The sequence below is a fragment of the Schistocerca serialis genome, chromosome 6 (assembly GCF_023864345.2).
Source record: "Schistocerca serialis cubense isolate TAMUIC-IGC-003099 chromosome 6, iqSchSeri2.2, whole genome shotgun sequence".
Lineage (NCBI taxonomy): Eukaryota > Metazoa > Arthropoda > Insecta > Orthoptera > Acrididae > Schistocerca > Schistocerca serialis.
In genome coordinates, this window is record NC_064643.1 from 252,144,176 (window position 1) to 252,162,993 (window position 18,818).

Consider the following 18,818-nt stretch of genomic DNA (forward strand, 5'->3'; position numbering starts at 1 on the left):
AGAATAGGGCGCCACAGCACTACTCAGCCTCCATGAGAAAATTCATTGCCTTTTACTCCAAATTCTGTTACTACATTAATTGAGTCTTGCCCTCCACTGTGCCTGGGCGCAAAAGGCTCGACCAGTCAGTGGAAGATGGCTAGCAGCCGATACTAGTCTCTTGCATGTTAAGATGCGTTCTGTACGCCAAGGATGATAAAGTTCTACAGGGTTTCCTGTATTTACGTATTTTGACATTCGTGCTGATCACAAGTGTCAGTGGCTTGGTGTCCTCTCCTCCATGTAGAATTTCTCAACGATTTGACTGTTGGTGTTCGATAGAGGAAAATTTGAGCAATTGTCTTCCTGCCATAGAGGGAAAGAGACTTGCGGTTATGCCGCAGAGGGAAAGGGACTCATAATCCTGACACCTACTTGGGCGCACGTCTACCGAGTTTTGAGTATGTGTTGCAATGTTGAGCATCTTACAATATGCAGAATTTGCTTCGTACATTGAGTTACCTCATTAATTATATTATTTCATGGGTCTCGGACTCATTTACTTTGCATTTGTAAGCTGGAGAGACCAGGAACGCTTATATCATTTCCCAAGAAGTCATTTGCGTATGCGAGGAAACCCCCCCCCCCCCCCCCCAAAAAAAGTGTTGATCGGATATTTTGAGTAAGCTTCTGGAGAGCTTTGTGTGTCAGTATTTGAGGTGACTTTGTTTTCGAGTAATTTCTTAGTCGCCATCAAGAGAGTTTATATTCATTTCGTTGGAATTCTTTCCTCTGTTTCAGTATTGTATGTGTTGAGACCTTAGAGTAAATAAAAGACTTACTAAGCTCACATTAGAACCAAACAGTGGCCTGCAACCGATTTTGTACAGGCGACGGTCCACAAACAAATATACCCCTAACTTTTCAAATTAGTTCAGCTCACTGTGACAGCATTCCATTATATATCAGGTGCCTACCCTCTTGCTTAAATATTAAATATGAATCTATTTTTAAATGATATTATGACTTACGATTTACGAATATTGCACTGTCCTCATTATAAATACTATTTAGGCTGGTCACAGAGAGTGGAAACGCAGCCGTGGGCTGTAACTCGCCACCAAGGAGCTATAAAAGGGTACCATGGTACAGCATGTAGGGTACTCCTCATCGGCAACAACGAAGATCCATCAGCACAGAGGAGCTGTCCCTCGCAACTAGAGAGACGACAGACAACAGCATTATTTTTTTTTTTTTGGTCATCAGTCTACTGACTGGTTTGATGCGGCCCGCCACGAATTCCTTTCCTGTGCTAACCACTTCATCTCAGAGTAGCACTTGCAACCTACGTCCTCAATTACTTGCTTGACGTATACCAATCTCTGTCTTCCTCTACAGTTTTTGCCCTCTACAGCTCCTTCAAGTACCATGGAAGTCATTCCCTCATGTCTTAGCAGATGTCCTATCATCCTGTCCCATCTCCTTATCAGTGTTTTCCACATATTCCGTTCCTCTCCGATTCTGTGTTGAACCTCCTCATTCCTTACCTTATCAGTCCACCTAATTTTCAACATTCGTCTATAGCACCACATCTCAAATGCTTCGATTCTCTTCTGTTCCGGTTTTCCCACAGTCCATGTTTCACTACCATACAATGCTGTACTTCAGACGTACATCCTCAGAAATTTCTTCCTCAAATTAAGGCCGGTATTTCATATTAGTAGACTTCTCTTGGCCAGAAATGCCTTTTTTGCCATAGCGAGTCTGCATTTGATGTCCTCCTTGCTCCGTCCGTCATTGGTTATTTTACTGCCTAGGTAGCAGAATTCCTTAACTTCATTGATTTCGTGACCATCAATCCTGATGTTAATTTTCTCGCTGTTCTCATTTCCACTACTCCTCATTACCTTCGTCTTTCTCCGATTTACTCTCAAACCATACTGTGTACTCATTAGACTGTTCATTCCGTTCAGCAGATCATTTAATTCATCTTCATTTTCACTCAGGATAGCAATTTCATCAGCGAATCGTATCAATGATATCCTTTCATCTTGTATTGTAATTCCACTCCTGAACCTTTCTTTTATTTCCATCATTTCTTCCTCGATGTACAGATTGAAGAGTAGGGGCGAAAGACTACAGCTTTGCCTTACACCCTTCTTAATACGAGCACTTCGTTCTTGATCGTCCACTCTTATTATTCCCTCTTGGTTGTTGTATGTATTGTATAAGACCCGTCTCTCCCTATGGTTTACCCCTACTTTTTTCAGAATCTCGAAGAGCTTGCACCATTTTATATTGTCGAACGCTTTTTCCAGGTCGACAAATCCTATGAAAGTGTCTTGATTTTTCTTTAGCCTTGCTTCCATTATTAGCCGTAACGTCAGGATTGCCTCTCTCGTCCCTTTACTCTTCCTAAAGCCAAACTGATCGTCACCTAGCGCATTCTCAATTTTCTTTTCCGTTCTTCTGTATATTATACTTGTAAGCAGCTTCGATGCATGAGCTGTTAAGCTGATTGTGCGATAATTCTTGCACTTGTCAGCTCTTGCCGTCTTCGGAATTGTGTGGATGATGCTTTTCCGAAAATCAGATGGTATGTCGCCAGACTCATATATTCTACACACCAACGTGAATAGTCGTTTTGTTGCCACTTCCCCCAATGATTTTAGAAATTCTGATGGAATGTTATCTATCCCTTCTGCCTTATTTGACCGTAAGTCCTCCAAAGCTCTTTTAAATTCCGATTCTAATACTGGATCCCCTATCTCTTCTAAATCGACTCCAGTTTCTTCTTCTATCACATAAGACAACTCTCCACACTTATAGAGGCTTTCAGTGTATTCTTTCCACCTATCTGCTCTCTCCTCTGCATTTAACAGTGGAATTCCCGTTGCACTCTTAATGTTACCACCGTTGCTTTTAATGTCACCAAAGGTTGTTTTGACTTTCCTGTATGCTGAGTCTGTCCTTCCGACAATCATATCTTTTTCGATGTCTTCACATTTTTCCTGCAGCCATTTCGTCTTAGCTCCCCTGCACTTCCTATTTATCTCATTCCTCAGCGACTTGTATTTCTGTATTCCTGATTTTCGCGGAACATGTTTGTACTTCCTCCTTTCATCAATCAACTGAAGTATTTCTTCTGTTACCCATGGTTTCTTCGCAGCTACCTTCTTTGTACCTATGTTTCCCTTCCTAACTTCTGTGATGGCGCCTTTTACAGATGTCCATTCCTCTTCAACTGTACTGCCTACTGAGCTATTCCTTATTGCTGTATCTATAGCGTTAGAGAACTTCAAACGTATCTCGTCATTCCTTAGTACTTCCGTATCCCACTTCTTTGCGTATTGATTCTTCCTGACTAATGTCTTGAACTTCAGCCTACTCTTCGTCACTACTATATTGTGATCTGAGTCTATATCTGCTCCTGGGTGCGCCTCACAATCCACTATCTGATTTCGGAATCTCTGTCTGACCATGATGTAATCTAATTGAAATCTTCCCGTAACTCCCGGCCTTTTCCAAGTATACCTCCTCCTCTTGTGATTCTTGAACAGGGTATTCGCCATTACTAGCTGAAACTTGTTACAGAACTCAATTAGTCTTTCTCCTCTTTCATTCCTTGTCCCAAGCCCATATTCTCCTGTAACCTTTTCTTCTTCTCCTTCCCCTACAACTGCACTCCAGTCGCCCATGACTAATAGATTTTCGTCCCTCTTTACATACTGCATTACCCTTTCAATATCCTCATACACTTCCTCTATCTGTTCATCTTCAGCTTGCGACGTCAGCATGTATACCTGAACTATCGTTGTCGGTATTGGTCTGCTGTCGATTCTGATTTGAACAACCCGGTCATTGAACTGTTCACAGTAACACACCCTCTGCCCTACCTTCCTATTCATAACGAATTCTACACCTGTTATATCATTTTCTTCTGCTGTTGATATTACCCGATACTCATCTGACCAGAAATCCTTGTCTTCCTTCCACTTCACTTCACTGACCCCTACTATATCTAGATTGAGCCTTTACATTTCCCTTTTCAGATTTTCTAGTTTCCCTACCACGTTCAAGCTTCTGACATTCCACGCCCCGACTCGTAGAACGTTATCCTTTCGTTGATTATTCAATCTTCTTCTCATGGTAACCTCCCCCTTGGCAGTCCCCTCCCGGAGATCCGAATGGGGGACTATTCCGGAATCTTTTGCCAATGGAGAGATCATCATGACACTACTTCAATTACAGGCCACATGTCCTGTGGATACACGCTACGTGTCTTCAATGCAGTGGTTTCCATTGCCTTCTGCATCCTCATGTCGTTGATCATTGCTGATTCTTCCGCCCTTAGGGGCGATTTCCCACCCCTAAGACAAGAGAGTGCCCTGAACATCTATCCGCTCCTCCGCCCTCTTTGACAAGGCCGTTGGCAGAATGAGGCTGACTTCTTATGCCGGAAGTCTTCGGCTGCGAATGCTGATTATTTATCAAAATTTAGGCAGTGGCGGGGATCGAACCCGGGATCGAAGACAACAGAATAGACAGACGAAACCGCAATAGCCTTCCCAGCGTCCAAGTAAGTGTCAGGATATTCTACGTCCAGGGAGCGATGGAGTGCACAGTGGAATATGGGAGACAAGAAATGATGTTATAAGGCGTTAGAGATCTAATGTGTACTAGGTGTAGTTTTTATTAACAGTATAAATAATTATGATGGTGGGAAGTGGTTCTGAGTTGGATGTAGTAGTGTATACTGTATAAATAGTTGCAGGTATGTAGGAACAATAATAAAATGCAAGAAGAACAATAATGTACTGGCGAATGATAACAGTCTGTGTTTGCTCTCGACTTCAAAACTAATCGGAAGTGGTAAAATGGACTGAACATGTGTGACTGAAAAAACAAGCTGCCGGTACTTTCATTTCCAAGTCGAGTTTTACAATTTCAAGACATTTCCGTTACTCAACTGGAAATTATTGTTCATTTATTAAACACAGTCATGATATCGGTCTTCCAACCATTCTCAAGCACATTTTGAAATATTACACTGGCCTATTAGACATGTCAGCATCAAGAAGACACATAAGTTTCTAATGTTTTTTCGACGATGGTATCACGTAGATGAGTCAGATATTTCTTACAATCCCAACATTCTCATGAGAATGGCTAAAAGCCGAAATAATGATTGTGTGGAATAAAATAACGGTAATTTACAATTAAATGGAAATTCATTTCATAATGTTCCATATGAATGTAGTCCCCAAGAAGGAAAAGTTGTTAAGAAACATGTGAAGGTTTAGGAATATTTAAATTGAAATAATAACACTGCAACCCAGCTAAAAGTAGGCGCCTTTTTTATTTTTACAATTATGCTATCAACAGTAGCGCAATACACCTAAGCTTTGAGGAGTGGCACGTCAACGTCTATCCCTTCAGGAACACAATATCTTTTGGTGCGACAAGGTATGTTTCACATTACTACTGAGTGTAACCTGTGTTGCGAGACATAATATGTCCGTACAGTAAGAAAGAATGTGTAATCAAGGTTTTCAAGTAATCCACTGTGGCAAAATAATGAACAACAATAATTTCTTATGAATAAGGTAATAGCTTGAAAGCTTCTCGAGCGTAACTTCAAACCTCTTTTCTTCGCTCGTAGCGTTTGCCTGTCCCATTGCTTCTGCGAGCGAATAGTTTTTGGTAGTTAAGTCTTTAGAGTACTTTTCATTTTAGTATTTTATCCATCCTCAGCAGCTGTAGCTGTATGTACTGAAATAGTAGGGAACCAGTTGCATTAAAGAAATTTAATTCCTTTGCCGGTGTCGGACGCTTAGTGTTCTTCTTCAGAAGGTTATTCCCAGCGCTTTATTTTCGAGCGTCGACAATAAGAGAGATACTACAATGTCGTGGTCGTATGGATCCGTAGTGTATGTACAGAAATAGGTTAACAATATAGTACATTTTTATACAGACACGGTGGACCACACTGTTACTTCGTTACTTTGTTTATTATGAACATAATAATTGCCTTACTGACAGTAAATTACCATCGGTCTTCCGTCCACTAAAAACAGCACATGCACTCATATTTTCTGCTTTTGTTGACTAATGTTCAGAACGTTCAGTACCCAGTGACTCCACTTGTTGTATGACTTCTTATTGGGAACATAAAAACGAGATACATAAATAAGTCTACGTCTAAAATAGTGACCAGAGCTATTATGTATCCTACTCCTTTTCACCAAGGTGTCCTATCGCACTGTGTCAGTAGCCTCTTGCGGCGCATAACTGATTCGATAATCAGTAAAAGATAAACAAAGAGCGGATGCAAAATTTGCTTCAGAGGCAGAGACATTTTACGACTGGACGATGGCGTGTTGACGCAGCTTATCTGGTGACATCTAACTGGCATGACGGCATCAGAGGAAAGAGGGCATCGGTCGACTGTCTCTATTATTCGTGACAGCCGTCCGGTATCGACAGGTCGAATTTCGCAGCCGACCGGGTCGACCGCGGGCAGTCGACCGTGGGCGGACGACAGAGCTGTGGCGACCGCAAACTTTCAAGCCGTCCGTCAAAGCAATAAACCCTTGTCTTCGCTGCTAACGAGGAGAGCGCTAACGCCTGTGTAGTGCAGTCTAGGGTGCTGAACGTAGTACTAGGTGGAATACTATGAACATAACACTTGGCCATCTTTAATGTCTGGTGAACGTTCATGCAACATCGATATATGTCCAACTTAAAATGCATATTCGCACACATTGGGAATGCGAAACTAAAAAGAAAGGGAACGAGAGTGATGTTTGCATTCTAATGTCACGTCCGCAAGGCGTACACACACTTGAAAGAAAGCGCTGCCTAGGATTAACACACGTAATAAAAGAAAGGGTCTATGGGATTGATGAAGGAACCATTCCTGTATTGGCATAGACTGATTTAGAAACTACACTAAACTTTAATCCAGTTAAAAACCTGCTCGTCATACCGACCAGCTCAATCCTGTGAAAACTCCCCACCTTATTCCCCAACAGAAGACTGTCTGTTGGGAGCAAAGTCCGCCTTCTTTGAAGCGGCGTTGTAGCCTGACATTAGTCAGGTTACGTCACGTGGTATTCTAACTCATGTTGGAGGAGCGACTTCAGTTTGACGGTTCTAATCGACGATGGCAGGAAATCAACAATAAGGTGATGTGTCCTGAAGAGTTAACTAACCTGCGCAGTCAACGGTGTGAATGTTGCTGATATGACAAAACAGCAACAATGTAGAGTGTGTTATACAACCACCGGGTCTAGTAACACCGAACCCAGAGAAACGAGAGTCTCGGTATGAAGATCTTACAAGCAGGGGTATTAATTATGAGTGATATTACCGACTTTGTTCTGAGTACTGGAGACAGGATCATAGTTGTTAGTGAATAAGCATGAAAGGAAGTCTAAAGAGTAAAGAACACTTCTGTGGGTGGGGCCTTTAATTGCTGTAGAAAGCTGTTTTCTCAAATAGCTAATATTCATGCCGTCCCTGAAGTTCAATGGATGAAACAAACATATGTCAGGTGGTCTTTGCATTCTTACCGGAAAAATAACAAAGTGGGTGCCTCTAAAGCTCAGCAACGAGTCTCAGTACAATCAAAGTAGATATGTGGTGTGGTACCTCTCTATCCCCCATCCAAGTAGAAGGTTTCCGTTTTTGTCTGAAGGACCGGCTGCCGATGTTGTAAGGGGTGGAAAGCTTCGTCTTATCGAAGTTTCTACAACTTTCCAGAACATTCAAGAGAGTATTCGAGAACATCCCAGAGCATTCGAGAGTATTCGAGAACATTCAACAACATTCTGGAACGTTAGAGAGTGCTCTACAGCATTCTACAACATTACAGAATGTTCCGGTATGTTCCACAATAATACGGGAAGTTCTGGAGTATTCTGGAGTAGTATCAAACATTTGGGAAGATTCTAGAATGTAAGGGAACATATTGGAGCATCCCAAATCATACTGGAGTATTCCAGGACACTCTAGAATGTTGTGCAATGTTCTGGAACTTTGTGGAACATTCGAGGGCTTTTTGGCACGTTTTGGTATTTCCTAAAGATGGGGCTACCCATTGGTAAGGGTACATAAAGCAAGACCCGTCCTTGTTCGAAAGTCAGTTTTTTTATCAGTGACGAAGGGTGGAACCGAGGAATAAGTGAACAAAAACAAATACGGAAGTCTCAATAGTCAAAGTGATACCTGACTGAACATAAATCGAAAACAGAATGCGAGATCTGTGAAAAGGTTACCTAACGTATTTGTTAGTAAAAACTTGATTTAATTTATATTTCAGACAATGCCAAACGCGAAAGAGTAGGAGATCTTGCCATCACTGAAGCAAAACGGCGAAAATTAGAGGAACAGCGAAAAAACAAAACAGACGAAGAGCATCAAGCACGTTTAAGTTTCTAACGGACGGGAGTGAGCACCGTGAGGTGCAGAGAAAACGAAGAATAACAAAATGAGAGGACTGAAGAATCAAGCATTGGCACACAGTCTTACAATAAAAGACTGCGAACTCAAGCCAGCCACGAAATTATTATCCTACGAGAAGAGCAGACGAGGATATGAAAAAGGACAACCTAACAAATGAAGTATTCCACTACCATCCGACGAAAAAATATAACAAACACAAACACGTCATAATCGGAAAAATTTTTATCTGCCAATTTTGACGCAAAATATTCAGTATAGAAAAATCTGGATCTTGTTTCGTGAATGGAAAATTTTGGTTATCACCAGTAGAAACACTTCCGTAGCAATGTTTTCATTGCGTGACTGGGGAAATACCACAACCGGAACACTTTCTTCAAAATATAAAAGGTTACGAATCCTGTTTCCAGATGTCTTTCTTCGCTGTCACTTCGATCAACACTAACAGAGATGGAAATCGATTTTGTTTTTCTATCCAAGAACAAATCTATTACAACATAGGATCATTGCTACTACCATCAAACGAAGACCGTAAATTTCTGCAAGTATATTGAGTATGTTTTCAGAATAATAACTTTACCTCTTTTACTATAAAATTAGTACTTTTATTCGAACTAACACACAATCTCATACAAGTTCCTGAGCGGCGTGGGGTAGTCACTCGGTCTGGGGTGCCTTGCCACGATTCGCGTGTGTGTGTTGCCCTTAGCGTAGTTAGATTAAGTTAGATCAAGTAGTCTGTGAATCTAGGGACCGATGTCCTCAGCAGTTTGGTTAAATAGGAACTCACCACCACCAATACCAACTTTCTGATCAAAGCCGGGTAGCCCAGCTAGTGAATTATATATCAGACTTTCCCTCAGTATGATTGATAGTAGACCAAAATCGGATTCTAAAAAACGACACCATTGATTTCGAGTCAGCCGCGATATCAACGCTTAAAGTTCCGCTTCCACTCGCTGAAGCACTTCGGTGCCATTTACACATGCGAACATACTTTTGAGAGAAAGTGCAAATTTTTGGACTCACTTGTGGGCACAGAGGGAGTGAAGAAGTAAGACTGCAAATTAACATGCGTGCAGTCGGGTATTCCTTCGATCTAAAAATGTCTCGCTACCTCAAGGAACATTCACAAGCATCTGACGTCGCCAGTTTAGTTTCGTCGATAAGTATTTGGAAAATGACGAAGTCTTGATCAAAATTTGGACCTAATACAGAACCCGCCTAGCTGCATTAACGCTTAATAGGCACAAAAAAGGTGGCTAAAGCCAAGTGCTAAACATACTTTTGCTTCAATTGGCATGCCATCAGAAAAGCTTGAACGTATACTACCCATGAAAGGTATTGAAACTGCGTTTAGAACAACACATAATCTTAACAGGTGAACGACCTATAACCCACATCAAACGGGAGATAATATAGAAGACCCAGAGTTCATAAAATATCCTAACGTGTTGTGACAACGGGAATAATGAGGAAAATAGAAAAATTCGAGTGAATCGATGTTTTAGATGAAATGGAGATCTACATTTCAAAAAGAAAGGAGCAAGTCAGTGTGGATAATAAGCAAAATAAATTTTCTGTGCCGGCCGTTGTGACCGAGTGGATCTAGGCACTTCATTCCGGAACCGCGCTGCTGCTATGGTCGCAGGTTCGAATCCCGTCTCGGGCATGGATGTGTGTGATGTCCTTAGGTTAGTTAGGTTTAAGTAGTGCTAAATCTAGGGGACTGATGACCTCAGATGTTAAGTCCCATAGTGCTCAGACCCATTTGACACATTTCTGAAATTTTCTGTTAATGCTTGTTTAGCGTTCATGATAATCCTCTCGGCTAAGCCAAGTGCTGCGGTTCACACTTGCTGAAGCAGGCTGGTGCTGCCCTGGCCGAGACCCAGCAAATGACCGGCAAAGTAAACGTCTTCCTGCAGAAGGATTAGGACGTCGCCAGAGGACGACATAGCGCTCTGCTCAGTAAACTGTTACTTATGCATATTTAACCGATTCCAATTGGCCTTGTATTTCTTTCGTGATGCATATCCTCCCCTAATAAGTAAAATTAAGTTCTGCATTGTTACCTTACACAAAATTTAGGTTTCTAATGATATAAGTTGTTTTATGATGCATAAACAGACCATTTAAACCATGTTTGGCTTAATACACTAATGGCCATTAAAATTGCTACACCACAAAGATGGCCCGCCGAAGTGGCCGTGCGGTTAAAGGCGCTGCAGTCTGGAACCGCAAGACCGCTACGGTCGCAGGTTCGAATCCTGCCTCGGGCATGGATGTTTGTGATGTCCTTAGGTTAGTTAGGTTTAACTAGTTCTAAGTTCTAAGGGACTAATGACCTCAGCAGTTGAGTCCCATAGTACTCAGAGCCATTTGAACCATTTTTTTTGAACACCACGAAGATGACGTGCTACAGGCGCGAAATTTTACCGACAGGAAGAAGATGCTGTGATATGCAAATCATTAGCTTTTCAGAGCATTCACACAAGTTTGGCGCCGGCGGGGACACATACTACGTGCTGACATGAGGAAAGTTTCCAACCGATTTCTCATACACAAACAGCAGTTGACTTGCGTTGCTGGGTGAAACGTTGTTGTGATGCCTCGTGTAAGGAAGAGAAATGCGTACCATCACGTTTCTGACTTCGATAAAGGTCGGATTGTAGCTTATCGCGGTTGCGGTTCAGCGTATCGCGATATTGCTGCTCGCATTGGTCGAGATCCAAATGACTGTTAGCAGAATATGGAATCGGTTGGTTCAGGAGGGAAATACGGAATGCCAAGCTGGATCCCAACGGCGTCGTATCACTAGCAGTCGAGATGATAGGCATCTTATCCGCATGGCTGTAAAGGATCGTGCAGGCAGGTCTCGATCCCTGAGTCAAGAGATGGGGACGTTTGCAAGACAACATCCATCTGCACGAACAGTTCGACGACGATTGCAGCAGCAAGGAGTATCAGCTTGGAGACCATGTCTGCGGTTACCCTTGACGCTGCATCACTGACAGGAGCGCCTGCGATGGTGTACTCAACGACGAACCTGGGTGCACGAATGGCAAAACGTCATTTTTTTCCGATGAATCCAAGTTCTGTTTACAGCATCATGATGGTCGCATCCGTGTTTGGCGACATCACGGTGAACGCACATTGGAAGCGAGCATTTGTCATCGCCATACTGGCGTATCACCCGACGTGATTGTGTGGGGTGCCATTGGTTACACGTCTCGGCCACCTCTTTTTCGCGTTGACGACACTTTGAACAGTGGACCACCTACATTCTGCAGGATAATGCACGACCGCACGTTGCAGGTCCTGTGCGGGCCTTTCTGGACACAGAAAATATTCAACTGCTGCCCTGGCCAGCACATTCTCCAGATCTCTCACAAACTGAAAACGTCTGTCAATGGTGGCCGAGCAACTGGCTCGTCACAATACGCCAGTCCCTACTCTTGATTAACTGTGGAATCGTGTTGAAGCTGCATTGGCAGCTGTACCTGTACACGCCATCCAAGCTCTGTTGGACTCAATGCCCAGGCGTATCAAGGCCGTTATTACGGCCAGAGGTGGTTGTTCTGGTTACTGACTTCTCAGGGTCTATGTACCCAATTTGCGTGAAAATGTAATCACTTGTCACTTCCAGTGGATGGCGTGTACAGGTACAGCTGCCTATGAAGCTTCAACACGATACCACAGTTCATCAAGAGTAGTGACTGGCGTATTGTGACGAGCCAGTTGCTCGGTCACCATTGAACAGACTTCTTAATTGGTGAGAGGTCTGGAAAATGTGCTTGCCAGGGCAGGAGTCGAACATTTTCTGTATCCAGAAAGGCCCGTACAGGACCTTCAAAATGCGGTCGTTCGTTATCCCGCTGAATTGTAGGGTTTCGCAGGGATCGAATGAAGGGTGGAGCAACGGTTCGTAACACACCTGAAATGTAACGTCCACTATTCAAAGTGCCTTCAATGCGAACAAGAGCTGACCGAGACGTGGAACCAATGGCACCCAATAACATCACGCCGGGTGATACGCCAGTATGGCGATGACAAATACACACTTCCAATGTGCGTTCACCGCGATGTCGCCAAACACGGTTGCGACTATCATGATACTGTAAACAGAGCCTGGATTCATCGGAAAAAATGACGTTTTTCCATTCGTGCACCCAGGTTCGTCGTTGAGTACACCATCGCAGGCGCTCCTGTCTGTGATGCAGCGTCAAGGGTGACCGCAGTCATAGTCTCCGAGCTGATTGTCCATGCTGCTGCAAACATCGTCGAACTGTTCGTGCAGATGGTTGTTGTCTTGCAAACGTCCCCATCTGCTGACTCAGGGATCGAGACGTGGCTGCACGATCTGTTACAGCCATTCAGATATGATGCCTGTCATCCCGACTGCTAGTGATACAACGCCGTTGGGATCCAGCACGGCGTTCCGTATTACCCTCCTGAAGTCACCGATTCCATATTCTGCTAACAGTCATTTGGATCTCGACCAAAGCGAGCAGCAATGACGTGATCCGATAATCCACAGTCGCGATAGTCTACAATCCGACCTATATCAAAGTCGGAAACATAATGGTACGCATTTCTCCTCCTTACACGAGGCATCGCAACGTTTCACCAGGCAACGCAGGTCAACTGCTCTTTATGTATGAGAAATCGGTTGGAAATTTTCCTCATGTCAGCACGTTCTAAGTGTCGCCACCAGCGCCAGCCTTGTGTGAATGCTCTGAAAAGCTAATCATTAGTATATCACAGCATCGTCTTCCTGTCGGTTAAATTTCGCGTCTGTAGCACGTCATCTTCGTGGTGCAGCAATTTTAATGGCCAGTAGTGTATGTTCATAGATCACAAATGCTGTATAGGATGGAGCACTTCAGGAAAATCTTGACACTCCCGATCCTGAGCAGCCCTCCTATGTAGTGTCCAATTACACTTCAGTATTCTCATGTTAAAAATTACTAAAGCCTCTTCTGTACTGGCGCCATGCTGAAAAAGTATCCTGGATAACACAGTATTTTCAGATATTTAGGTAAACATGTTCACTCATTCATTACAATCAGTATGTCAAATGCTGTACTGCCTAGCCAATAAATTTCACTTCAGTAAGATCTTTTCTACTCTGTCTGAAGTTCCATTAATGTTTATGTTAAATAGTGTACTGCCCATCATCAGCAACTCTCATCTGTCCCTCTTTCTAAGGAAATAGGAAGTCAATAACAGAATAAATTATCTAGAAGTAAAATGTATTAAAAAAAACAAAACAAAAAGAAACCGTTCCAAAGAATGTTAAACGCACACTTTGTTGACTATACACTTATATACAGACTGTAGATACGAAGTTTAAATAGCACTTCATGTATTTGAAAATTTTTCACAGAACATAGATACTTTATATATAAAAAGAGACACCTTTCCAAAGAATATTCGTTGTGTAACTTGTATAATGTTTCTATGTTATTTCGCGATTCACTATCTGAGCTATTATAATGCAAATGATATAAATTTCCGATTTATTGAAAAGTGTACATCATACTTGAAATCAGATGAACTGAAAATAATGAGATCGTCGATTCCCGCCGATTATGAGTTTAATAAACCAATCAGAACGAAGAATTTAGGTATGAGTATGCAAGTTCAAATCAGTTACAAAGGTAGTAATGACTGCAAGTACAGTTTGAAATAATCTGTTGTCTTATTTCTAGTCTTGTATTAACATGTCGGCCGATGACTTCCGGCAAAAAAGTCAGACTCATTCTGCCAACGGCCTTGTCAAAGAGGGCGGAGGAGCCGATAGAGGTTCAGGGCACTCTCTTGCCCTAGGGCTGGGAAATTGCCCCTAAAGGCGGAAGAGTCAGCAATGATCAACGACATGAGGATGCAGAAGGCAATGGAAACCACTGCATTAAAGACACGTAACGTGTATCCACAGGACATGTGGCCTGTAATTGAAGAAGCGTCATGATGATCTCTCCATTGGCAAAAGATTCCGGAATAGCCCCCATTCGGATCTCCGGGAGGGGACTGCCAAGGGGGAGGTTACCATGAGAAAAAGATTGAATAATCAACGAAAGGATAACGTTCTACGAGTCGGGGCGTGGAACGTCAGAAGCTTGAACGTGGTAGGAAACTAGAAAATCTGAAAAGGGAAATACAAAGGCTCAAGCTAGATATAGTAGGGGTCAGTGAAGTGAAGTGGAAGGAAGACAAGGATTTCTCGTCAAATGAGTATCGGGTAATATCAACAGCAGCAGAAAATGGTATAAGAGGTGTAGGATTCGTTATGAATGAGAAGGTAGGGCAGAGGGTGTGTTACTGTGAACAGTTCAGTGACCGGGTTGTTCTAATCAGAATCGACAGCAGACCAACACCGACAACGATAGTTCAGGTATACATGCCGACGTCGCAAGCTGAAGATAAACAGATGGAGAAAGTGTATGAGGATATTGAAAGGGTAATGCAGTATGTAAAGGGGGACGAGAATCTAGTAGTCATGGCCGACTGGAATGCAGTTGTAGGGGAAGGAGTAGAAGAAAAGGTTACAGGAGAATATGGGCTTGGGGCAAGGAATGAAAGAGGAGAAAGACTAATTGAGTTCTGTAACAAGTTTCAGCTAGTAATAGCGAATACCCTGTTCAAGAATCACAAGAGGAAGAGGTATACTTGGAAAAGGCCGGGAAATACGGGAAGATTTCAATTAGATTACATCATGGTCAGACAGAGATTCCGAAATCAGATAGTGGATTGTGAGGCGCACCCAGGAGCAGATATAGTCTCAGATCACAATATAGTAGTGATGAAGAGTAGCCTGAAGTTCGAGACATTAGTCAGGAAGAATCAGTACGCAAAGAAGTGGGATACGGAAGTACTAAGGAATGACGAGACACGTTTGAAGTTCTCTAACGCTATAGATACAGCAATAAGGAATAGCTCAGTAGGCAATACAGTTGAAGAGGAATGGACATCTCTAAAAAGGGCCATCACGGAATTTGGGAAGGAAAACATAGGTACAAAGAAGGTAGCTGCGAAGAAACCATGGGTAACAGAAAAAATACTCCAGTTGATTGATGAAAGGAGGAAGTACAAACATGTTCCGGGAAAATCAGGAATACAGATATACAAGTCGCTGAGGAATGAGATAAATAGGAAGTGCAGGGAAGCTAAGACGAAATGGCTGCAGGAAAAATGTGAAGACATCGAAAAAGATATGATTGTCGGAAGGACAGACTCAGCATACAGGAAAGTCAAAACAACCTTTGGTGACATTAAAAGCAACGGTGGTAACATTGATAGTGCAACGGGAATTCCACTGTTAAATGCAGAGGAGAGAGCAGATTGGTGGAAAGAATACATTGAAAGCCTCTGTGAGGGTGAACAGTTGTCTGATGTGATAGAAGCAGAAACCGGAGTCCATTTAGAAGAGATAGGGGATCCAGTATTAGAATCGGAATTTAAAAGAGCTTTGGAGGACTTACGGTCAAATAAGGCAGAAGGGATAGATAACATTCCATCAGAATTTCTAAAATCATTGGGGAAAGTGACAACAAAACAACTATTCACGTTGGTGTGTAGAATATATGAATCTGGCGATATACCATCTGACTTTCGGAAAAGCATCATCCACACAATTCCGAAGACGGCAAGAGCTGACAAGTGCGAGAATTATCGCACAATCAGCTTAACAGCTCATGCATCGAAGCTGCTTGCAAGAATAATATACAGAGGAATAGAAAAGAAAATTGAGAATGCGCTAGGTGACGATCAGTTTGGCTTTAGGAAAAGTAAAGGGACGAGTGAGGCAATTCTGACGTTACGGTTAAAAATGGAAGCAAGGCTAAAGAAAAATCAAGACACTTTCATAGGATTTGTCGACCTGGAAAATGCGTTCGACAATATAAAATGGTGCAAGCTGTTCGAGATTCTGAAAAAAGTAGGGGTAAGCTATAGGGAGAGACGGGTCATATACAATATGTACAACAACCAAGAGGGAATAATAAGAGTGGACGATCAAGAACGAAGTGCTCGTATTAAGAAGGGTTTAAGACAAAGCTGTAGCCTTTCGCCCCTACTCTTCAATCTGTACATGGAGGAAGCAATGATGGAAGTAAAAGGAAGGTTCAGGAGTGGAATTAAAATACAAGGTGAAAGGATATCAATGATACGATTCGCTGATGACATTGCTATCCTGAGTGAAAGTGAAGAAGAATTAAATGATCTGCTGAACGGAATGAACAGTCTAATGAGTACACAGTATGGTTTGAGAGTAAATCGGAGAAAGACGAAGGTAATGAGGAGTAGTAGAAATGAGAACAGCGAGAAACTTAACATCAGGATTGATGGTCCCGAAGTCAATGAAGTTAAGGAATTCTGCTACCTAGGCAGTAAAATAACCAATGACGGACGGAGGAAGGAGGACATCAAAAGCAGACTCGCTATGGCAAAAAAGGCATTTCTGGCCAAGAGAAGTCTACTAATATGAAATACCGGCCTTAATTTGAGGAAGAAATTTCTGAGGATGTACGTTTGGAGTACAGCATTGTATGGTAGTGAAACATGGACTGTGGGAAAACCGGAACAGAAGAGAATCGAAGCATTTGAGATGTGGTGCTATAGACGAATGGTGAAAATTAGGTGGACTGATAAGGTAATGAATGAGGAGGTTCTACGCAGAATCGGAGAGGAAAGGAATATGTGGAAAACACTGATAAGGAGAAGGGACAGGATGATAGGACATCTGCTAAGACATGAGGGAATGACTTCCATGGTACTAGAGGGAGCTGTAGAGGGCAAAACTGTAGAGGAAGACAGAGATTGGAATACGTCAAGCAAATAATTGAGGACGTAGGTTGCAAGTGCTACTCTGAGATGAAGAGGTTAGCACAGGAAAGGAATTCGTGGCGGGCCGCATCAAACCAGTCAGTTGACTGATGACCAAAAAAGAAAAAAAAATTTACATGTAACCCAGTCAGTTTATTCGGAAACACTTTAATTAAGAGAGACGTTTACATGAAAGCCCAGGAATAGAATAATATGATGTAATAGTAATTGAAGTGAACTGCATTTGGTTGTACGGCCATGATCTTTATATTTCAAAGTACCACAGGAACAAAGTGTCAAATGAGCTAGTAATTTACTTCTGTTTTTACATTAACATGATCGGGAATATTAGTGAAGGTTGATTACGTTTATTTCATCTTAACTAGTGTGTATAAAAGTACCGATTTATTTTAGTAGTAGAGGGGCTGGACACTTAGTCATATAGTACAGGATTTATTCTGTGGTAGTATATTGTGGTTCAGATCGCTGTAATTAGGATGTAAAGAGAGGGAGAAATTGGGGTGGGGCGTTGGGTGGGGATATGGGAAGGGGGAGGAATGGGTTTTGAACTAATAAGTCTTAAAATTCGGGGGAATATTTATTTCTCAATTCAGTTCAAATGGCTCTGAGCACTATGGGACTTACCATCTGGGGTCATCAGTCCCCTAGAACATAGAACTACTTAAACCTAACTAACCTAAGGACATCACACACATCCATACCCGAGGCAGGATTCGGACCTGCGACCGCAGCGGTGGCGCGGTTCCAGACTGAAGCGCCTAGAACCGCTCGGCCACATCGGCCGGCTCTCAATTCAGTCTGGTCATTGTCTTGCCAACCCTACCTCCGCTAGCAAGTTCGCCGGATCTGTTCCCAACTGAGTATGTTTGGAGCATTATGCGCAGCGCCCTCCACCCATCTTGCGATTCCGACGATCTAAAACTCCAGTTGGACACAATCTCGCAAGATCTGCCTCAGTACGACGTCTAACAACCCTATCGACTAATGCCAAGCTCGATAGGTGCTTGCATAAGGGCCAGAGGTGGACCAGTACGCTACTGTCTTGCTCAATTTGTGAAGCTCTTTGTCTTGAGTAAATGATCAAATTAGTCTGTAACCGTAATCATTTGTTTTTCTGTACATGTGCGTCATATCTACCAATCTCCTTCCTATTGGATTAAGTCCTTCATGGTGCGGTGTTTAATTTTTTCATGTTTTTTTAGTGTATTATAGAACACTTACAGGTGTAGAATGTTAAATATTTACAAATGCTGCACAAAAAAACTCACTTCTAACAACACCAGAAACTGAAGAAAATGGCGGAAACTTCTTGTAGCGCTCTCTAGTGCGAATTCCTGGATGTGATTCTAACAATCAGTAACAAGACTGTAGCACCGAACAAACCACATTATGTATTCGTAGGTACACTGTCCTGTAGATGCAACACACTGTCCCTATTAATGTGTAGGGTTCTAAGGCGAACAATTCACACATGTGAGAAACTTTTATCATTTTCAGATGACGGACATAGGGCGATTAACGTTGGGGGC